The sequence below is a fragment of the Bemisia tabaci genome, chromosome 4, assembly GCF_918797505.1.
Source record: "Bemisia tabaci chromosome 4, PGI_BMITA_v3".
Lineage (NCBI taxonomy): Eukaryota > Metazoa > Arthropoda > Insecta > Hemiptera > Aleyrodidae > Bemisia > Bemisia tabaci.
Window position 1 is genome coordinate 39,518,670 of NC_092796.1, and position 24,016 is coordinate 39,542,685.

Sequence of the window (24,016 nt, forward strand, 5' to 3'; positions counted from 1 at the left end):
TTAAACTATGTTCCTCGTACGGGGCTGGTCAACAATTTTTGATTTACCACATGCTTTTTTTTTCAAACGAAATGGCAACAGCGATGGCTTACTCTGCGCTGCGTATGAACTGCGTGAAGAAATTGAAAGCAAATTGCGTGCATTGCATTTTTGAGGGTAACGTGACGCTGGAACCGACCGATTTCTGTGAATTAAAACTAAGTTTGCCCTGCGATTGTGATTTTGGATCAATTATATTGTCCCTCTATGTGTTTTCTTAACCCCTTGCATGCGACGTTTGTGTAAATTGTGCTTTTCTCCTCATCACCTCTGAAGCCGAAAACGTAGCTACGAACTTCGTGGAGCACTTTCACCGTGAGTATCCAAGGAATTGGCTAATTTTCGTGAAATCTGTAGCTGTATCACAGCAATTGCGTCTTTCAAGTTGTCTAGTCAATTTTTCAGCCGTCAGGCTCCAGCCGGCTTCAAAAACTTTCATCTTTATGGAAGTAACCATCACGTCAATTTCTGCTGTGCTCTAGCCTTTGCGTTATGTTAGCCCTTATCATGTCCATGATCAAGTCGCCTAACCCTGTGTAACTTTTTGAAGGACTTTGAATTGATAACGAATTAGGTACTTGAGCACTCTGCATCTTAGGTGCGTATTCTTCGTCGCATTTCTGAGACCTCTTGCGTATGGGTGTCGCACGGTTGGAAAAAAAAGTACCAATTCCTTATGGAGATTCAGGCATTAAAGAACATGAGCTGCATTTTCAGATGTAGTTGGTACCCTAATTTCTTACATACACTAAATCCTGATCAATACAGCAAGGTAGGAAACTAAGAGGCACTCTGTAGTTCCCACTCACTTTGCCTTTGTATTTATTGATGGGAATCTAGGCACTTGTAAGATGCCGAATACACGTAGCATGTACAGTCATTGTTGTACCTGTATGTTAACTATTTATTGCATCTAAGTACTTACTATGATTCCAAAATTTCATCGATCTAAGATCCTCTGACTGCCAACATGGTAAGGCCTTGATAAAAGTAGGTTACATTGCATTTGAAGGTGAGAATGATGACAGCAGGAATTATGTCTCATATCAGCAGGAAACTGTCCAAATAAAACAAAGCAACCAGGTACCTACTCACAAGTAAAATCAGATTTTGACTGTCCAAGTCAGGTTTTCATATTTTAACTAATGAGAATGCATAGATGCAGAATATATTGGAAGGTTCAAGAATGGGTGCTGCGTCATTTTTCGAAAGGTAAGGCAGACCAAAAAAAGCCTCAACCCTTATTTTTCAGAAATGAGGCGAAACGAAATCAATGAGGGTGTGGAAGAGGTAAAGGGATAGTAATTCAGGGTAAAGTAATTCAGCACAGAAAATCTTCATTGGACAGCAGCTAAAGGAAGGATGAATAAGAAGAAACCCTCGTTGTTGTTTTTTTGCAAATGGCTTTTGTTCTTCTAGAAGAAGGTGTGGTGCGCCTGTTATTTCAGTGTACTGTTTCAGTCACCAGTAGTTCCAGGCATTGATTGAAATATTTCTAATTGGCTGATTCATCAACCAACTGAAAAAAATCTCCCTAGCCTCTTAAACAAGTATAGCAAAACACTTTGAAAATTTAGGATTGGATTTTTATATTGGAGATAAGCTTTCTACAACAATGACCTGTACTCAATAGGTACTAAAGACTCAAAATCAAATCCTGGAAACCTGAGATTCTTTTGTGGCTTTTATCATCAATCATTAAATTACCAAAAGCCACTGTACAAAAACCTGTGTCAGCTGTAGAATTTCCTGTCAGGACTTGAGATTTCCTCGTGCTGTTGACATTTTTCAAGTCTTAATTTTTCCCAAGTTTTTTCTTTAGTGTAAATCATGCACATTGCATCTTTGGCTTGCTTTCTGGAAAATGTTTTACGTTCTCAAAAAATTAAAGCCCCTTTTTTTTCTGCTGGAAAAACTTGCTAACCATGTGACCATGGTCGCGAGCAGAAGGGGAAGGTTGTCCAGCGTTACCATGGAAATAGCGTGTTTTACGCATGATCTCTACATTTCTCAACTGAACAGATGAATTGAAAACCAAAAATTTGAAAATTTCGAGAAACAAATTTTTTCGGAAAACGAAGGACACCTCATTGAAGTAAGTTTATGAAAACCCTCATATCATACTCAGATACTTAATTTTTTGCGATTTTGAGTACCGGCAACTCTGTACTTAATACATTTAAATTATGCATTTCTCGAAGAGGTGACAGTGTCGCAATATGATTCAGTAATGGTTTACTTCATCAGCACAATTGGCAACGCTGGCACTAAGTTAGGGTATTAAGGAAACAAGCTTAAAAGCTTTAGTTAGTGTCGCATACAACGGATACCAATCAAATTTCATTTTAACGTTAGGATGCAAATATTCGAGCTCCATGGATGTTTATGTTGCATACCCAAGAAAGTGAAGGCGTTTTGAAATAACCGCCGTACCAGCGGCGCACAGTGGAGCTGGAGCGTTAATGAGGAGTCATGCAAAATTTGGAAGCATCAAAAGCTCATATCTATGTCATTGCGGAGCGTATAGGTTTTAGAAGTAGTTTCATTGATTTTCTCGTAAAATGTCCTTCCAGAAACACCCTTCACAATTTCTGATGTGAAGAAATTGACATCAAAATTTACAGTTTTAGTCAAAAATTTCATGCCAAACCTCTCCGAAAGGCTCGTTTCATTCTGAGGCGACCTTTGGTACGACCACTACTAGGATATAGAATGACCGAGTTCGTTCAATTTTTGTTTTTATTTAAATAGCCCTCAGAGGCTAATTCCACCTGTCAGCTCTCAGCACTCACGGTCTAATTCTTCATTTATACTCCGAAGTCTTCTTTTAGGGATGAATAGTTGCTCTACAAATCATGCTCACAGTATATCGCGGTATCAACACTGAGGCACGAAAGAAAATCACATCCTACCCCTGTATTAACGATTCGTGCCGAGGAGATATGTATGCGCTCTGCCATTTATGATCTTGGCAGTAAAAGAACCCGCCGCGCGCCGTTGTTGGTGCCGCGACGCGGATGAAGTGGTGAGTGCTTGGACGGTCAAAACGCCTTCACTTGGGTGCGTATGCAATCCGGACATCCATGGAGCTCGAATAGTTGCATCCTGGTGTTGTAATGAGAGTCGTTCAGGATTGGTTGCTTTCGACACTAAAACTGAATGTAACTTGTTTGTTTCTCTAGTACCTTAATTCCAACGTTGCCTATCGTGCCGACGAAGTAAACTATTACTGATTTGTTTCGCGACTTTCTCAATTTTCCGCATAATGATCGGATCGCCAAAATACATAACAACCTTGCCGAGAATGTTTCACGCTTTCATTTGATTTTTTTCAGAGATTTTGCCTAACGCCGGACATGTCTCGAATCCAAAACTCGAGGGTAACACACACACACACACACCCTCACACACACACACCCCTCTCATGAGAGTACTAGAATGGAGATGTTGCATGTGTGAGGAATTTGCGATTTGACTGTCGATTCTAATGTAAAAGTTTGCGAGAAACACGATGGTGCCACTGGTTTTCTCTGAATCAACTCTCAAGCTCAAAAAAGCTCTCAAGATGAAGCCAAAATGGAGGGGAAATCCCACGCTATCCTGAGAGTCCACCTCTACATCAAAATAAACTCTCCATGCAGAGATAGGGAGCGAATACACTGTCAGGGCTGCCACTTTTTTTGGGGACTCTAAAACTGAAAACACGGCAACCCTGCTAATAATGCATTTTCTCCCTATCTTTGCATAGAGAGTTTGTCTTGATGTAAAGGTGGACTCTCAGGATAGCGTTGGGTATTCCCTCCATTTAGGCCTCAAGTTGAGAGCTTTTTTTGAGCTTGGGAGTTGATTTCCGAGAAAACCAGTAGCACCATTGTGTTTCTCGCGAACTTTTATGTAAAAATCAGGAGTCAAATCGCAAATTCCTCACACATGCAACATCTCCATTCTGGATTCGGGTTCGGGTATGGGACAACTCATGATTACAGAGAGGAAAAAACATGAATTTCAACATTTTTGGGGAAAGGGTATTTTTATAATGGGAAGGCTTAGAACTTTCGCCGTCCGTGATCAGGGGTGAAGAAAGTTCTCCGCCTTCACATTTTTGAGGTTGCCTTCACATCGCTGTCTACATAAGACTCGCGCGCTCCATCTAACCACCTTTCCCTTCGCATAAAAAAGCTTGCTTTACCATTTTCTTCGCATAAAAGTTGGCCTACTTATTTTCTTCGCATAAGAGACGAGAGCGCGTTACACAGTTCCCCTTGCTAAAACCTGTGCGCTTATCTAGTTTATGCCTTCTGCCTTTACATTTGCTCCACTATCGGCCTTTCGACCGTTCGATCACTTTTTGCACCCCTGTCCGTGACCATCGCCACCACAATCCCAGTTGTATTATTACTTAAATTGGTCCAAAGTTTTCGAAACCAGGACGTTTCAAAGAAAGTGAGAACAAAGTTGACCCAATTACCGAGAACTTTTCACGCACAAAATTCAAATTCCCGAGATTTTTTCAAAGCCTTCACGTAACGAAATCCAAGACACGTTTCGCTTGTAGAACTCGGTGTATCTCAGATTTCTAGATTTCTAGGCTTTCGAAACGGAAAGAGCAAGTCTAGACTTTCCTCTTCCTTCCGTCGCGTCTCGGGCGAGCAGTCGAGCACCGAGAGTTCGTATTCGCCTCGTGCTCACCGCTCGCCTCAATCAAGGCGCGGGCACGGCCCGCCACTAGGTCTACATCAACATATTCATGAGTTGACGTAACGAATTTGATAAGGATCTTGCGTCTAATTTGTGAGCCATTCGCAACAGTAAAAGTTTAATTCGTCGCTGGATCGGTCGAGTTTAAGCTGATTTCCGGGCGATGAGAAACTCAACCCGCTAGATAGGGGTGTCCGGTGCACTACCGTGCTAAGGGAGAACGCCGCACAGTGGATCGAGCCAATAGGAAAGGTCGGACAAAATTCGGAAACTTTAAACGCTTACAACTTCGTTTACACAACACTTAGAGGTTCTAAAAGTGGTTCAATTGGTTTTCTCGGGAAATTTTCTTCTACGAGTACTCCTTAAAATATAAAATCTGACGGAATGAACATCCAAATTTGCATTTTTTGTCAAAAAGTTCATGTCCGACCTCTCTAATTGACTCGATCCACTGTGCGCCGTATGAGCATTCGAGTGTTGCCGAAGTTCCTTCGATAAAACATGTATTTTTGACGAAATTGATGCATTTTTCTCCTCGAAACTTTCTGATATTTTAGATTAAATTGCGTACAAAATTGTCTGAAAATTTTGAAAACGAATATTCACAATTTTCTCAGTAAATTCGGTTTTTATTGGAGGAAATTTGGCAACGTCTGGAGGTTCATACGGCGTTTTTCCTTAGCATGGCAGTATACTGCCGTCTTAATGAAGAACGTCGTAAGAGCCATCAGGCGTTGCCAAATCTCTTTCGACAAATCACGAATTTTCAGGGAAATTTGTGAATATTTCTCTCGTGATTTTCCAGAGGATTTTGCTCGTAATTTGATCTGATAATTCGGAAAATTTTAAGGGAAAATGTTGATAACTTTCTTTAAGAATCAATATTTTCCAAGAGGGAATTTGACAACATTCGAATGCTCATACGGCGTTTTTACGTAGCACGGCAGTATACGGAGTGTTCCTGTTCCAGAGCACCCTTACCGGTTTGTCGTTTATCGTATGACCGCCGGGACGAATGGGGAATTTACCCCCAAGGGATCCAAGTTTAATGGTACCGGAGGCCTCCCTGGCCTCCCCCTCCCATGGTATGGTGTAGCTAGAAGAGCTTAGCGGGCATGGGCCCTTTCCAAGACCGAATACTTTCACCCAAAAAAGTAATTTTTTGTGATTTTCAGGAATTTCTTACTCATGGATCATGGCCCTCCCATGAAAATTCTTTGATCTTACGTACTTACCCGCGTGAAAAATTTCTGACTATGCCGCCCCCCCCCCCCCCTGATAAGGGCAGGGACTAAATTAGTGGGACTCTCGTCTCCTTGAAACTATTAAATTTTCATAAAAATCGGACATTTTTATCTGAATTGGTACCGTCCAGTCCCAAAATGGCCCATCTCTTTATGAAACGCTGACCTCTAATGTTGGAGCCACCCCTGATAAAATACCAGGTCGCTGATTTTAGATGTGGCAAGAAGAATCGATTATTTTACATGCATTCAAATGGAGGAAAAACAGTGTTGCCGAGTTTCAAGAATCGCCACTGGTTTTGCCACTTTCACCATCGCAACTCAGCAGCTACTTCAATGAGGTTGTGGAATATATCACATCGCGTGATGTGTCTTTCTGACACTCATGTAAATAATGTGAGCTTGCATACGAGGACGGCACGAAACGGAAGGATCCAACGCAGAAATCGGTTCGACGTAATGTCGTGTCAGGTGTTCGCTTGTTGTGTTTTTGTTCCCCACTCCCTTTTTTTTTTCGAAGGGTTTTTTTTTTTCTTCTTGCTTCTTCTTCTTTGTTCTGTTTTTTACTTTGAACTCAAGACGAAACTAAATGTTGTTTTGAGTGATTCAATCAAGCATTGCAGGGGTGCAAACAGCACTAAAACGCCGACCGTCTGTCGCGATCCGGCGTTTCTATCTCGTTCATTTGCGATTCTTAAAAGTTAGCAACGCTGTGTTTCCTACATATAAATATATGTAAAACTATCGATTCTTGGTGGGGCTGCTTGCCTCGCCCAAAGTCGATATTTTTAATGGATTTAAATTGAGGGAAAACAGGATTGCTCGTTCGCAAAATCGCTACTGATCTCATAATCAGCCGAATTTCTGATTTGCCTCGCGGTCAAAATGACTGATTTTGTGCTAAAATGCCTGATAGCACGGTAAAATGTCTAAATGGTCTCTACTTTGAAAGTATTAGGCTACCCTTCCCAAAAAAGTCATCATTTCATTTCTCATTGCCATGCGACCCATGATTTTCTTCACGTAAGCCGCGTTTCTTGGATTACGCGACCAGGCATTTTTTTGCATCCCTTAGTCAAGTTTTAACTAGGAAGCGGAAAATGCTCAAGCGCGCGATTCCTGTTTTTTTCCATTTTCACTCGCAAAAAAAAAGAAAAAAAAAAAAAATCAGCTTCCACAATTTTGAGGGGATTTTGACAATTTGGTCACGACCGCGCGGCTGAGAAAAATTCGCACCCCCGGTTTTCAATGATGTCCCTATAACATTTTTAAAGCTGGAATTCAAAATCTGGTTATTATAGCGTCATTCGATATACCCAAGATTATTCATGGTGGTCCTCGCTGTGAAAGAAGCAAAATGTCCTTCGTACAGTTTTATCGGAAAATTTTCCCTGAATTTTGGTTTTATGTTCGTGGCAAGAGTCGATACGCTCAGGTCAATATTTATAGATACCCATTAAATGACAGAGACCGATGCGCAATCTCACGCAGCAATTCCTGGCGGACCTTACCAGGTTTTGATTTTCTCCTTTTATTTTCAGTCTTCCAGAATATTCTATGCTATATATGGCAAATTGATCTGGCAAATCCGAACATCCCATAAATCGATTTTAGCGTGAGGTCAATTCGGACGCTTAGTACGAGTAAATAATTCGGAGTGGTTTTTACGCGCAGTTCGGAGACGAAGCTGGACTGATATCGACCGTCTTATTTTGAATTTGCATCTGGCTTTCCACGTGAAAATTCATCGGTCAGGTGCGGGAAAGAATCGAGGAATTCGCGCCGGTCAGCCGGGGGAAATTCTTAGAATTTGCATAGATTTATTCATGCCAAGAGGAAGCTCTCGCGATCATTGGTGAAATGAGTCCTCTATTAAAATTAGCCTCATTTTGCGCAGGAGAAGGAAAAAGTCTTTCCTGCAGCTCGACGAGAATGCTCTCTTCACCTTTCCATAAGCATGAGATAGTGCACCTTGCTCCACTTAACCTCGAGCATTGCCCACCGAGCGTTTCCTTGATCTTGGTATCGATGCGCGCCAAAAAAAGGCTCGTTGTCAAGGACTGAACAGCTCGGTCAAAATGAATGAGTAAACTGCATGCATGGCATTGATTCGTTGCTTGTAACCCAACTCTCCAGAAATGTTAAACGTATGTAAATTTAATAAGTGCGTTTGGTCTTAAATTGAAAAAAAGAAGAAGAAAAAGAAGAATGTATCCTTTTTAGGGATTCGCTTCCCTACTTACCTCGAACTCATAGGTTTGATATTCCTTTAGGTAGAGTACCTTAATAGAGAGAGTATGGGCATGATGCCTCCTTTTTTCATGGAAGCCTGAGGATACAATAATGGTAGCGTTTAATTTTGATTTTTGATGATGGATAGGGGAGGGGGGAGGTGTCAATGCCAACTGTTGACGGATATCCCCAGCCGCACTCGCTGCCAACTTCACAATATATCCAAGATAATTTTTCTTGTAAAAATAGCAAACGATTGACCGTAAAACTGTGTTCGCACATCGTAATTACATTAGAGTAAAGTTTCCGGTGCAATCCGCAAATAAAACCACATTAAGGTGATTCGACGGACGCCATATTTTGTGCCAGAACGGCATGCGATATATCGCATCAATTAGTTCCATTTTTTCAGCTACTCGTCATTTTTCTCAAATTTTGAGATCGCAATTCTGTTGTCAGGAGACTAAAGCACTCACTTACCAATTTTAGCAAAGAAATTCAACGTCATGAAGGCGTAGTTTTTTTAGAGAGAAAATGTCGCTTTCGAGTGCAGATTCGATATCAGTATCGAATGCGATGTTTTCTCTCCAAAAAAACCGCGCCTTTATTACATTGAATTTGTTTGTAAAAATTGGTAAGTGAGTGCTTTAGTCTCCTAACAACAGAATTGCGATCTCAAAATTCGAGAAAAATTATTAGTAGCTAAAAAATAGAGCCAATCGATGCGATATATCGCACGTCGTTCTGACACAAAATATGGCGTCCATCGAATCACCTTAAAGTCATTTTGTATTTACATCTGCTTTCACCGTCCATCATTTTTGGGTCCTAAGAGCTCCATGAATCTCAAGATGGAAGAGCTAATCAAAAGCGGCAGACTAATGCCGAAACTCGATACTGTCTTTATCGAGTTACTCTACCTTTGGATCCTTTCCCAAAATGACTTCTCCCCATATTTTGAGCCTTTAAAAATACTACTTTGCACTAGATTTTACCGAGTTTGATCCTCGAGGTCCTTTCTATGAGCGAATAGAGACCCCGGTAAGGCAAGTTGCGGCGCCAACGTCTGTGCTTTGGCAAACCATTTCACCCAGTTCCGCACCTCGACACCTCGTGCGGCCAATTTCGTGCAACTAAGCGAGCAGCGTACCGCGACTTCCAAAGCTCGGGGAACCTGAGTCTTTTTTTGTCGTGCTGAGATAAAACGCCGCATGAGCTTTCAGACGTTGCCAGATTCCTCGTGATAAAGTATTGATTTTAGAGATAAGGTCTATGTGTATTTTCCTGGAAATGTTCAGATTTATTAGATCAACTTTACGAATAATGCCTCAGAAAAAAAGGAATGAAAACATCCGCAAGTCTCCCTGAGAATTAGCGTTTTTTCGAAGGAAATTTGGCAAGGCTCGACGGCTCATACAGTGTTTTTCCTGAGCACGGGAGTTTTATTTTATCCTAATTACCAATTCGAATTCGATTACCGCCGAGCCTAATCGTCGTTGTCGGGGGAGGCTACTGCGCGTTGACACTGATCTCGAAGCGCGATCAGTTCGGATGAGGCAACCGGCAGAGCAGTGCTGTCGGTCAACGCTCGTGCCGACGCGGCGTCAGTGTCAGTGTCCGCGAGTGCGTCACGCGTTTCGCCCGCGCCGTTCGTCCGACCACCACGTGAATCGGGCCCGCGACCCTGTGCCCTTACTTTCTCGCTCATTTCCCCGGTTTTGGTCCCCTCTGACACCCCGCGTGACACGGTCGAGCGGTTTGAAAGTCCCTTGTTTACATCGGTCTCTTACGAGCTCGCTGAATCAGAACAGCTCTCGAGGAACTTAAAAAGTAGGTAATTTGAAGCCAATCGTTTTGGATATTTCACTGGAAAAAAAAACACATTGGATCTAGAGTCCAGACTCTTGAGAATATTGACAAGAAAAAATACTCTTGATTTAATCGGATTTTTGCTTAAATCAAAACGAAATCCGTTTAAATTAAGAGGCTTGGTTCTTGATTTAAGCTAGATTCTGGTTGAATCAAGATTACCTTTTCTTGTCGATGTTTTTAAGAGTCTGGGCTCTAGATCCAATGTGTTTTTTTCCCCAGTGTTCGATAGGAGCCAGGGTTATCATAGTACAGAAAACCGGGAAATGTGAGAGAATTTTTAAAGCCAGGGAAAACCCGTAATTATCAGGGAACCTTACGAAAGTGTTTGGAGGGAAATGTTTAATTCACCGGTTTTTGCTTTCAAAAATGATTTGAACGTTTCGAACATAAAATTAATGTCGCGCGAAGATTGTTAAAAAGTTTGTCTTTTTAACCATCCCGCGCACTCTCAAATTTCCCAGAATTTCAACAAAATTTGCTGGAAAATCAGGGAAATCTCAGGGAATTTTGTTCTATAGATTCCTGGTACCCGGTGGATCGTGCGCTGACTGATTATTCCACTGAATTTTGCAATAAAGAATCGCTATTTCTACCTCACCTGTACCGCACCTATCTGCACAGGGAAAGTGATGGCACATATGTTGTTTCTAAAATGAGTCAGAAATAGTAGTCCCTTACTGCAAAATTTAGTCCAATTTTGAATAAGCGAATGGACAAAGAGGGAGTGTAGAGTCCACGCACATTGTGATTTCGCCTTCAATTCTTCTAGCAGGCCAGAAAACATCCTCCGTTCAGCAATATTAATCTATTCCAAGATTTGTGTCTGTTGTCTCCAAGTCTATCCCCGCGATGAATTATATTTACTACCCGTGATTTTCAATTCAATTCTCTCTGCCTATTGATAAATAAAAAATTTGATTTGGCTGTCATTTACCACTGAGTTCAGTCTTTTAATGAAGAATCAACCAAATGTACTTTTAAACATAGCGTTTTGTTTTCTCGCTCGCATGGTAAAAAATCCATGCTTTAAACAAACACTAACTGATTCCTCGTAGAACTAGTACTGCACTTAATGATAAATATTTATAGCGAAGAAGGAAAAGTTTTACAAAGCATAGGCGCTACTTAAGGTTTCCTAGTGATCGGGAAATTATTGTGATGGAATGAATGATGTCAAATCCTGAAAATTCCGACGTTTTGCATCATTAGCCGACGAGGATTTTTTGCCATCGAACCGATGTACTTGGATTTCGAATATCTTGGTGAAAAAATCTGACATGATACACTAGTTTTATTTGATGTTATCATTTTTTCATTTTCTATGAAAATATCACTTAACCTCATTACATTATCATTGACACTCTCAATTTGTTCATACTCTCTCATTTTACTAATCGTTCTTTGTATTTCTTTTGTTTCAGGTAAGAAAACAATAATATTTACAATTATTATTAATCTCAAATTTCAATCAAATTGTGGTGAGTCGAATAAAAAAAAAGTCTTCATTTATTTCGTTGGAATAATTTTTCTGTGCGAGCACACATACATGATCCCCGATGAGCCCCAAGTTTGCCAAACAATGAGAGGAGATAATCTTTTGTAAGTAGGAAAAAGAGGAGTACGGAAGAGAAGTCTTTTAGGAGCAAATCGTAACAATCTAAAATAGAACAACACCACTCAACTGCATAAGAGGGTCAAGGGGGTGGGAGAAATTTTGCTCGTTTTCAAAATTTGTATTCTATTCAGGAATCCCAACGTACTAACCTAATGATTGACAATAAATATACAATTTTTATAATGGGTGGATCGTTGTTTGAAAGACTTGTTCTTATACGTGACGAAAAACGAACATCAAATGAAATTACAAAGCAATTAAAAACTTTCGGCTCTTCGCAGATTCTCTGAAATTTGAAGGAAGAGAATTTTGAGGAGGAAGATTTTCGGGGGAGTCTTCGTCCATCCCTCATGTGTTATGTCTGTTCAGAGAAAAAATACTGAAGAAAACCTCGCAATATATTTCTGAGAATCAGCATCTCCTTTGTCAATGACGACTTTGAGAGCCGATATAATGAACAATCTCATGCATCAGCAAAAAGCATTTGATTTGACAAACTTTTGCTACTATAATTGCCCGGGCTGTCCCTAACATATCAGTCATTCTGTCGTAAAGAGAAGAAAATGCTGAACAACCTGATCATCGACATAATCATACGCACAAATATTGTTGATCTCCGAAAGTATTTTTTTTTCTCTCAACCAAAATTCTCTGCACTCTTGCTCAGTCTTTAATTTCATACGTTCCTTGAAGCTGTTTAAACACGTATTTCATTCTAGATTTTCCATGAATATATCTTAAACTTATGAGCAGCATTTTCCGTACACTACACCACGTCGAAGAGAAGCAGTCTGTCGCAGCAGTGGCATGGCGTGCTTTACGATCTATCGATTGATCCGTCATTTGAACCTATCGAAAAGGATCGATAGAGAGGGTGTTTTCAACGAACACCTTAATAATCGATTCTTTACCATAGTGTCAAACGAGGAAATATCGATAATCGATTGTTCACGCCTCGCCAATGGGTCGTAGGTCGCATGAAAAGGGGTCGGGGGAAAAACCTCTGGGGGGAGAGGTGTGGGGAGGGGGGAGGGAGAGATAGATCCTGGACCATTGGGGGATTTTGAAAAATTGATCCTCTCTATATTTATACCGAATTTAAGTTTTGAATTAATGCAAATTTTAATCCAAGATTCAGCCTAACCGTGTTTTGCGTTGCCTGATTCCCCCCTGCATTTTATTTGCATTTGTTTACGATTAACTATGGGACTTAATGCCTTGCTTTTTGTGAGTCTTTAGTCGATTATGAAAAATCTTTGTATACTGATGTGCTGTGTATACTACCTAAGTAATCGTGGAAAATTGAAAAAATAACCCCGGCGGCTCCCCCTCTGCTCTGCGGGCGGGTTGTCCTTTGAATTTCATTTCTTGCTCAATTTTACCAAATGAGCGCACCTGTCCACTTGCATAGCCTCTCTCGTGATCCGCCTACTTGTTTGTCAACAGTTTCCTTTCAAAGTCTCTGAAATGGACAGAGTTTAACAGCATAAATCGCATCAATTCGTCATGTTTGAACCGAGAAAAATCTTCCTTTGAGGCGCACAGAGTCATGGCGCGCTTTGCGATGTATCGAGTGATCTGCCATTAAAACGTATGGAAAAGGATCGATAAACAGGGTGTTCGCAACGAACACCTTAATAATCGATTCTTTACCACAACTTCAAATTGGGAAATGTTGATGATCGATATTTCACGCCTCGCCACTACACTCGATGTTACAGACGAATTTCAGCGATTATTTTCAAGTTCAAAATATTTATTTTTTAAAATAAACGAAAATTGACAACAAGTTGACATCAAAACTACTCCCAACTCTTAAATACTGTTTGGTGCGTTTGCAGTGGCGTAGCTAGGGGTGGCATCAGATGGTTCTACTCACTAGACCCGAAAATTTCACCCCAAAGAACGTCATTTTTCGAGAATTTCAGCAATTTGCCACCGATCAACCTTCCTACGACAGGGTGTCTACGAGTCCGGATAGTACTGATTTTTTAAGAACGGTCCGGAAGTACTCGAAAAGTGCGAGAATTCTGTTAGATGGTCCGGAATTTGTTTATTTTTTGTCATTTTTGTCGCATTTTGAGCGAGAATTTCAAATATTTGATATTTATCGAATTTCGTCAATTGGACGAAATAAGTACTGAAGAAGTACCGAATTTTTCTATTGAGGAGGTACTGAATTTCTTGGGAATGTACTGAAAAAGTACTGTAAAAGTACTGCTTTTTGGCCAGCCTGCACTGGAAAAAAAAAAAAAAAAACATTGAATCTTGAGTCCAGACTCTTGAAAACATTGACAAGAAAAAATACTCCTGATTCTATCGGATTTTTGCTTGAATCAAAACGAAATCCGCTTAAATTAAGAGGCTTGGTTCTTGATTTAAGCCAGATTCTGATTGAATCAAGAGTACTTTTTCTTGTCGATGCTTTTAAGAGTCTGGACTCTAGATCCAATGTGGTTTTTTTTTCCCAGTGTGTTATAGTAGACACTCTGTACGAAAAATGTCTACCTGCGCCATTTAAGCGTTTCTGCCTGACTCGTTCCAATTTTCGCGCGGTCTAATCTGGAAATCGTTCGCGTCATTGCCTCCCCCGAGGCACGCGCGTCTGGACAAGTCCGCGGAGTCAGGAAACAAGCTTTGAGAAGAGTATGCGCTTTGACCTTGAGAAGAGAAATGCCCCACAAATGCGCACTCGTCGAGTCGTGATCGACGCCAATTGGAACCCAAAGTGCAATGATTCGGTACGCACACCGAGACACCGACGAGCAAAAGCGTGTCGAAACTCGGCTCACGTGCGCAAGGGGGGCCCAGGGGGCACCGCGTATGTTTTACCACTCCGTCATGAACTTATGTCACCTTTGTCTCTCATGATCGGCCGCGCGACAGAAGCTCGCCTGGTTTTTTTCGCCTCTGTTAGCTTCCAGATAAAGACCCCGGCCAAAGTGTCGTTTCTATCGTCGAATGTCTCATGCGTGTGTATAAATGCTATCAACGAAGTTAACGTTTAAGCGAGAGGTTGGATTTACATGTTCGTATAGCTAGGATACCGGAAAAATGTGTCTTGGGCGGGTAGGAGGGAGGGAGGAGGGGGCGTCTCCTGCGGGGGGTCTCCAAGTGGGGCCGCGGCTCTGAAAGTTTCGGGATCGCGGAAACGATTGAAGGGTAAAAAGTGTGAATGTAGCCAGAATCAGTGGACGTTCGAAACTTTATTTTTATTTTTTTAAGAGGAAGAAAAAAAGGAAATTTTTGAAGTAGCCAGAATTAGTGGACGTTCGAAACTTTATTTTTATTTTTTTAAGAGGAAGAAAAAAAGGAAATTTTTGAAGTGTGAAGAAGAAAGCTTTTTCAAAAAAGAGCAGTCGATTGTGCTTGCTCCGCTAGAAGTAGTCATTAGAGCTACTTTACAAAAAGTTTTTCTGACGAAATATTTGTTTTCGACGATACGTACAGTAATGAATATTCTCGTGGAAAATTAGAAAAACGTACATAATTCATCTAGAAAATTGGTTTAACCAACCAAGAAGTTTGTTCAAAATACTCATACTACATGCGTTTTTCCTCACGCAGGCAGTAAACGAGTCGTTCACGGGTTTTTTATTAGGATCGTGTTCGACCGCTGAATTGATTAATTTCTTTGCTCTACTTCCCAGTGTTACACTTGACAATATAAAAAAAAATTTCACGTTTTGAAAACATGGGTAATGACGTCTCTGGAAAGCTCATTGTTCCTTTCTAAGTCTCATCAATCGGTAATGAACGGAGATGTAAAGGATGCGAGGATGGAACAACGGCGCCTTGCTACAACTATTCGTGCTCGTGGGATGCGCGTGTTGTATACTCTCAAAATTGAAGGCGCCCTAGCGATTCAATGTGCACGGCGCTCGCGAATTGAGTTTTGGAACGCCAGGTTTTATTCCTCATGATTTGAAAAGAAGATCAATGGTACAACCATGGTACGTTACTCCAACACCACGTTCCTCCGTTTTCGAGACGTTACAAATTTCTCAATATATCTCACTTTTTAAGGATGACAGCCCATCGTTATTGAACTGATCGATGCAATAGGGTGCAGAAACGGCACTTCCGGGTTAAGACACTTTAAAATCTATAAATGTCTACGCTAAGAAATTTTTGTCAGAAGAATTTTCATAAGAAATCGGCCATGAGCAGCTGAAAAAAAGAGTAACAATGTAGAAAAGTCAGAGGAAATTCACCACGTTGTGTCTAATAACCCTCAAAAGTTATGAAAAAGTCAGGGAGTTTTGAAATCTAACAAAAAATTATCACATCGATAGAATCCGAATTCGGCACAAAATTCATCCCGCCGAAAGCACTTCCATGTCCAACGTTCGAGGAAAATCAGGGAAATGTAAGAATTTTTTTCTATTAGAAACCTTTAAAAATTCAGGGGAAAATCAGGAAGTTTTACAGTTTTAGGAAACTATCGTCACATCGAATAATGCCATGTCATTTTCTTCTCAAACTTCGGTTTAGTATGAGGTAAGCCCGTCATTTCATGTGAATAAATTGAGGATCCTTGATTTCCTCGATAAGTGTTTCTTCCCAGGGAAGTTCACTTTTTCGCGGATTTCGCTGACAATGAGTCGTGATGTTCCACGCGATCACTGAATAATTCAGTAATAAAACACATACGCGCATGCTTTGATGCATATCTTGGTGTTATTGTCGCTGGCGCTATTACACGATACAGATCAGTACATGACAGCGCAACTCGAAATCGAATTGCCATAACAACCTTGAAAGCTTTAAGTTGCAGTGTGATCATTGGCCGTTTGGGGGCTTGACCCCTTCGGCTGTTGTTCAAAATCAAAAAAAAAAGAAGGAAAGAAAAGGAAATGAAAAAAAAATTGAATATCTAACTGGCGATGTTGAGTCACGAGGTCTCATCGTTCAGTTCACCTCTCACTATCAGCTAATTGGTTGTCTCCCATCTTGCAATTGGTTTTAATTTTGGAAGTAAACATTCACATCAGGAGTGCATCTCATAATAAAATGAAAAGAAGTAAGAAAAAATTGAAAAATTATAGATGCGTATTGTTTAATATTTTGTCACTATACAGCACTTGAAAATTAACAAATTTATGTCAAGCGTCACGATAAACCAGAAAAACAGGTAAACGTGCAATGAAATTATCAAGTTTCTACAGAGCCAAAGAACCCAGAGAGGTCAGTGGAAACGGTTTTGTTCAAAATTATCAGAATAATGTCAGGTCCTAAGAAAATATTGGCATTTTTTCTTTGCTTGATTTTTCATCCTTTAAGCCTTCAAAACCATCGGAAAAAAATATTTTTACGGGTACGCAACTTTGCAACGTAACATTTAAAAACTTGTAAGGCATTTCTACGGCAGAAATCGTTCTCCTTTTCTCATATGGCAAAACCCATGATTAAAATTTCAAAATGAGTAGTGATCCGTACGAACTCAGCATCAATAGTACGCATCTATGAAATTAGTTCACCTTAAATTGATAACTTAACAATTGCGTTGTATACCACTACGTCGGTAAAATTATCACTTAGTGGTACAAACACCACCATTTTTAGTCATGGCCACTACAGATTGGGATCTTACACGGATCAATTAGTACCAATATGGTAACATCAATCATAGATTTTTCTCAGTGTGTATGATCGGTAGATTATCCTTTGAAAAAGTCCGAGAATGTCCCGTCATTCAGTTGAAGAAAACGTTTCTTCCAGGAACGGTGTTGTAAAGACTCCTACTTCACCCAGTTCAAATAATTACACCGCTAAGGGCCCTAAATGTTGCTTACGTGCAACGCGGATAGCCACTGATAGTGAGCACGAACTGTTGTATCCAGGCTTTGACGTTAAGAAAACTAAAACGCCTGCAATTTCGCGCGTATGCACCACGGGCATCCCTCGAGCTCGAATAGTTGCATCCAGGCGTCATCATCGATGCTGCGTCACGACAACTGTGTCAGCTGGCGGAATTTCAATCCCTCGACGCGGCGCCTTACTCTTTTCTCGTCTATGAATACGTAGTACAGAAATGATTCATTTCTTCTATAAATATTGTGCATTATTATTTCTGGACACTTATTTTCAACTATTGCGGGCATAACAATTTCCGGAGATTAAATTAAGAGTTCGACGTATTTTGTCTTCATTGAACGAGCAAATTTCAATTGAGATATTAAAGAGAAGAATTCCCCAGGTAAATTTCGTGGACAACTTTATCTCCCCCCCCCCCCCCCCACCCCCGGGAATGCTGTATTACGCCTTACTAAAAATGGCACAGGCTTACCAGTTCTTGCGCACGACTTTTCTATCTTCACATGAAAAGATAGAAAAGTCGTGCGCAAGTATACCCACATGAAGATAGATTTTAAAGTCTTTCCTCATGCAATCCTACTACGTTAAAAAAGTACGCTTTGTGAGTCATCAAACGTTGCCAAATTTTCTTTGATATAACACTAATTTTCAGAGAGACGTTTGAAAACTGCTCTTCTAATTTTTTAAAGTATTTTTATCGGTACTTCATCTGAAATGTCTGAAAATTTCAAAGAAAATTGGTCATAACTCTCCTTTGATATAAATATATTGTTCGAAGAAATTTTGCTGTGTAGGAATGTCCACACGACGCTTTTCTCTAGCGTGGCAAAATGGCAACCGGGTGCACTTTATTGGAAGAGAGTGCCCCATCGGTCCGCACAGTGTACGCTTGCGCAGCACAGCTCTTGGCGACGACAGGAAATGCCGCATTACCCGCATTAAAGAATCACGTCGTACGTCCGATCTCCGCCGCACGGTGGATCGAGTCAATGGTACAGGTCGGTCATGGGCGATTCGGGCGAATCGCATTTTTTAAGGGTCAAAAGTGTTCCTCAAGAGTTATATTTTAAGGATCTGACATTGATTTGGAACGAAACATGTTCATTTTTGTGACAGAAGGCATCAAAGAGGGGCTTTGCGTAACTTTTTATTTTAGCGAAAAATCGTCCGAGTCTTTCTATTCCATTTAACTTGCTTCTGTTTAAATTAATGCTAATTTCATTGACATATTCTTGTTCTTCAGAGTCTGGAGAACACATTGCACTAGTAATTTTTTGTATTTGGCCCATTTTTTCAATGATTATGTTTGCGCTAATGTGCTCATCTCAAAAAGCGAAAAAAAAAAGTTTAGGTAAACTTTTAACTACCCATCCGCCACCATCCGCCAGAAAAATTTGTATAGGCATGTTCGTAGGAGTCCTGAGAATACGATCCCGCAAAATTTGGGTGCCACTTTGCGCCACTTTGGCCGTGACGTCACTTTTTCTGTTGCGTTCCGAGATTGTGCGCGAGCCTTATCTCGAAAATCAAGCGACCGGTTAGCTGCCGCGGCACTTAGCTTGCTTCTGTTTAAATTAATGCTGGTTTCATTAATTGATTCTTATTTTCCAGAGTCTGGAGAACACATACCGCTAATAATTTTTTGTATTCGGCCCATTTTTTCAATGATTATGTTTGCACTAATGTGCTTATATCAAAATGCAGAAAAAAAAAGTTAAGGTAAACTTTTAACTACCCATCCGCCACCATCCGCCAGAAAAATTTGTATAGGCATGTTCGTAGGAGTCCTGAGAATACGATCCCGCAAAATTTGGGTGCCACTTTGCGCCACTTTGGCCGTGACGTCACTTTTTCTGTTGCGTTCCGAGATTGCGCGCGAGCTTTATCTCGAAAATCAAGCGACCAGTGAACTCTCGTAACTGCTAAATGACCCAGGTAGGTATGATTCCTGTTCATCGGAAACTGAAAAACAAGTTTCACCATCAAGACGTGCTCTTTGGCCCGTTTTTCGTATTTTCATTATTTCCTAAACTACATATCTATAGGAGAACTAAAAAAAAAATCGGGCATATTTTCACTCGGACATCCCTTTATATCCCTTATAGAAAGCTTTTTTGGGACGTATGCGTAGATAGCTTGAGGAAACTTTTAGCAAGTAACCCCCCCCCCCCCTTTACTTGCCTGGCCCCTGACTATGATGCCATTTTATCTGTTGGCCTCCGCGATCGCGCGCGACCGGTCACTGGTGAACTCTGATAACTGATGCTTCTTTCAAATACGTACATATTTTTTAATTTTTCACCTATTTCGATGTAAACAAAGTGCAGTTAGTGCGAAACTAATTACACTGCGAGTACGTTTTAACGTTACAAGTCCGGGAAATTTTGGAATTTTTGCGGTTTTTTGCGTTGCTTGTTTTTTAAGTTTGATGCGGTTTGAGAGCGGAAGACGAGGATGAGAGTGATGGGGAACTGAATATGAAGAAGAAGAATAAGGAGAAGCAGATGACAGATGACTGTTACATGTTTAAATTTTTTTTTCTTTTCTTTTTTTTTCTAGCCATCTAGTGTTTTTCCTACTCTAAGTCCCTGTTCCGTCCTCTGAATGTAAATATGAATTTAAAGTAAAAGTGATCTTGAATATTTTCAAAGAATTCATAAATGTATTTCATTTGTTTTCTCACCGATCTTTATGCAGAAGAATGATATCTTATGACAAAGTTTCGAAATTAACTTTGCAGTGAAGGGAATGATTTATCTGATGCAGCAGCTCATAACTGGGGAGGTATTTTTGCGTATTTGTGACACTTATTAGTAAGTTTTCATAATTTTATTCATAATTTATCCTCTTCCATCATGAAAAATTAAAAACTCCGTCCTACGAAGTAAAACACAGACGCCTAAACTTTGCACCTGTATAGTTTTCCCGACAAAATGCACAAATACGGGTCTTCAGGTACGTTTTTCACCAAAAATAACATCAAAAATGAATTCTACGCGAAAAATTACATGAGATAAGTGATACATAATCGATCAAATGACCAGGAATATTCGTTATCCTCGTAACATTGGAAGCGCAACGCTCCATGACCGACCTCTCCCATTGACTCGATCCACCGGCCGTTCATACAATACTCCTCTCAGGAGATGTCGCTCGTATATTGCGTCACCCGGAACAGAAGTCCAGTCAATCACCCAACACAAAATACACGTTTCTAAATTTGCGACCATCTAAATTTTTTTCTCCAAAATTTTATTTTTTTTGCACCGATTGGTTTCACCCGGAGAAATATGCCTCGTTTTGCCGATGAAATTTCGTAACACGTCTATCCACAAGTAACACAATTTTGGGAACGCCACAAGAAATGCTCGTTTTTAAATTTTGGCCGTGTATTTACAGGAACGTCTTAAAAAATTGGTTTTACCCGGAGAAATATGCCTCGTTTCGCCGATGAGAAAAATTGTCTCTAAAATCGTCTCTCTCCTGACATAAGGGCGTAGCTTTATTTCCACAACAGTCCCCGAAAGCAGAGAGTTATTCGGAGCGCAAAGCTCTCGTAGAAATTGAGATACGCCCTTAAGTCGGAGAAACGACAAAACATCGCGTCGAGAACTGCCGGACCTTCCCACTTTTTACGTTAAAAATTGGCCCTTTCGTCGATATTTGCACCAAATGGGTGTGCTGAACTTTCACTGTGCCGTGTAAAAGCTTGCCGAACTAGAAGATCCGCTTTGAACTTATTATTTAACCGCTGCGGTTCAAGGCAAGCCATTTACATATTTTGGAGGCTGTAGTGTAACAGTATTCAAATTCCAATTCATCGTATAGTTTTCTCTCTCGTAAACAACATCCAATCCTCAACATCATCACCCGTTTTTAAAAGTCATTCTAAGCTCCATTAATCAATTACAACGTTGGCACTCGCAAAATATTTCGAAAACTGCAAAAACCCTCCTAACCGTACAAGATACATACGGGATTGTTATTCCGGTATCAGTCGGTCACCTCGAATTAGACCTACTACAACAGCCTAACTTCAGTTTATCGTTGCCGAACTCGTATCTTTTCTTATTATTTTTAAGGAGAAAAGTTGTGTGGCATGACGGCTCGAAACTTCCCATAAAGTTCCTGTACACCATAAAGAATATTCTCAAAACTTTCAAAGTAAAATTATGCTTATTGTTAGTTTTCTATCTAAAAAACGGAGCATGAGAAGTGAGCAATGTGTGATGTATTCAGGCTGATTTTGGGTAAATAAAAGGAGATTCCAAGTAGTTGGCAACACTGGTCTCCTCTATGTATCCAATTGCCAGGCATGAAAGATCGATTATCGATATTTCCCCCATTTGAAGCCATGGTAAAGAATCGATAATTAAGGTGTTCGTTGCGAATATCCTGTTTGTTGATCCTTTTCTATAGGTTTAAATGGCAGATCAATCGATAGATCGCAAAGCACGCCACGCCACTGAATCCATCTTAAATATCGATTATCGGTCAGGCAAAGCTTATCACCGTGCTGCTGAATCGATTGTTTTACATACGTTTTAATGAAGAAAACAGTGTTGCCAATTTGCATGAGTCGCCACCGAGTAAACCCGTCTGATAGTCTGTGTCTGTTTAAGACGAAATAACTCGAAAATTCTTCTTGCCATAAATTAATATTTATTATTTTTTTATTATTGAACTTGAACCTCTAAATGGCGTACTACGCGGTCTGAGTATGATTATTTAATTTGGATTAAAATGTGACCTCAACCTTATTTATTATTCTGATTGATTCCACTCGAGCTGCCGAACGCTGCTGACCCGGACGACTCCCAATCTATTGGAAGGCAGAAAGCCCATGGATTATACTGCCGTGCTAAAGAAGAACGCCGTATGAACAGTCGAGAGTTGCCAAATTTCCTTCGATAAAATTTTTATTGTATAGGAAAGTTATGAAAATTTTGCTTGGGAAGTTTCAGGAGCTTTAGGTGATATTGCGAACAAAATTATCTGAATAATTGGAAGAAAAATGTTCATAAGTTTCCCAGGAAATTCGTGTTTTATCAAAGGACATTTGGCAACGCCTAAAGGTTCATACGGCGTTTCTCCTTAGCACGGCAGTATACTGCCATGCTGGGAAATAACGCCGTATGAGCCTTTGGATGTTGCCAAATTTTCACTGATAAAACACGAGTCTTCTAGAAAACCTGCGAAAATGTTTCTTTCAATATTTCAATGAACATTGGTAGTAATTTGATCTAAAATTGATCTAAATCTCTGGTAGTAATTGTTTCTTCCAATATTTCAGTGAACAATGGTAGCAATTTGATCTAAACTTTCTGAAAATTTCAAGGAAAAATATTCACAAATCTCCTTAAGAAATACTCATTTTTAGAGGGAAATGTGGCAACGTCCGAATGTTCTTATGGTGGTTTTCCTCAGCGCGGGAGCACGGTGAACCGTGCCGACTCTTAAAACATCGATAAAGACGCTAATCCGTGGTATCACCGATTAAAAAAATTACGTTCGTATATGCGTGACGACGTTTTAATATGTTTGACGCGGCGTGCTATGATTTAAAATTCCTAACGTGCACTTCGTGTGTTTATGTGTGCAGTTTCTCGTCGTATCGAACCGTTCAAAATTAGTCTGTTTTTGACGAAGGTTCAGAATCCATCCATGAAGGAAAATTATACGAATTATCGTGAATATTTATCGTCCAGTGCTCCTAGTATCGAAAAATTTCAGTTTTCAATGTTTGTATGAATTCCCAAGGCTCTTAGCAACCAGGAAAATAAGGAAAACCGTAAAACTCATCGGGAATTCAAATTTGCGGTAAAAATCTCTTAAAACTTGGAGAATTAATGAAGAATTGAAGTGCCCTTATCGTGCAAGGAATTTTGGCTTTCAACAGTGATGCCGGCCGAAAGTATATTAACCTTTGATTGCTTGAATGATAAATGCCGAATTCTGCCGTTTCCATTCCCGTGCTAACACTGTACTTTTGGAGTAATGTAGAGAATCTCGAATTTCGAAAACGCTATAACTCTTAATTGTTTGGATTCCAAGGACATTCAAAAAATCATGCGTAAACAAATTATTTCAATAACTAAAAGTAAAATCAAAACAAAATTGGCGCATAACGTAATACTTTCAGGGGCAGAGGGGGTTTGGAGTATACGTTTTGGTGGAGGGAGAAAAAAAAGCTCAGCAAAACAGATTAATTCGATTTTTAAACAAAATCCAGGATATTTGAGGAGCAAATTATGCGTGGGCGTCAAAAGAAAAGAGAAAAAGGAAATACGATAAAATTTCAGTGAGAAGTCGTCCTGCAGGCTGTTCACTCAAATTGATAAGACAAAGCTATATGTAGATAAAGACGACACGTAATTGATTAACTGACGGCAACCCTCTAGAGACCATATAGTTGGTCCATTATTTTCCCCCCTTAGTCGATTTTAATTACCCGTTTCAACCTATAGGATCGCTCCATTTCTTCTTTGTTTTATTT

At 40.2% G+C, this 24,016-nt stretch overlaps 1 protein-coding gene across 2 annotated transcripts in view; it reads left to right on the forward strand.

Moving 5' to 3' along the window:
- The first annotated feature begins 122 nt into the window (after nucleotides 1–122).
- mino (glycerol-3-phosphate acyltransferase mino) overlaps nucleotides 123–24,016 on the forward strand; it is a 50,993-nt gene continuing 27,099 nt past the window's right edge. Inside the window, exon 1 of one of the 2 annotated variants that reach the window (XM_019042971.2) lies at nucleotides 123–354. The gene's annotated coding sequence lies outside the window, so the exon portion shown is untranslated. Of the gene's footprint in view, nucleotides 355–9,778; nucleotides 10,047–24,016 lie in introns of those variants that run through there. The other variant, XM_019042972.2, reaches the window with a different exon arrangement.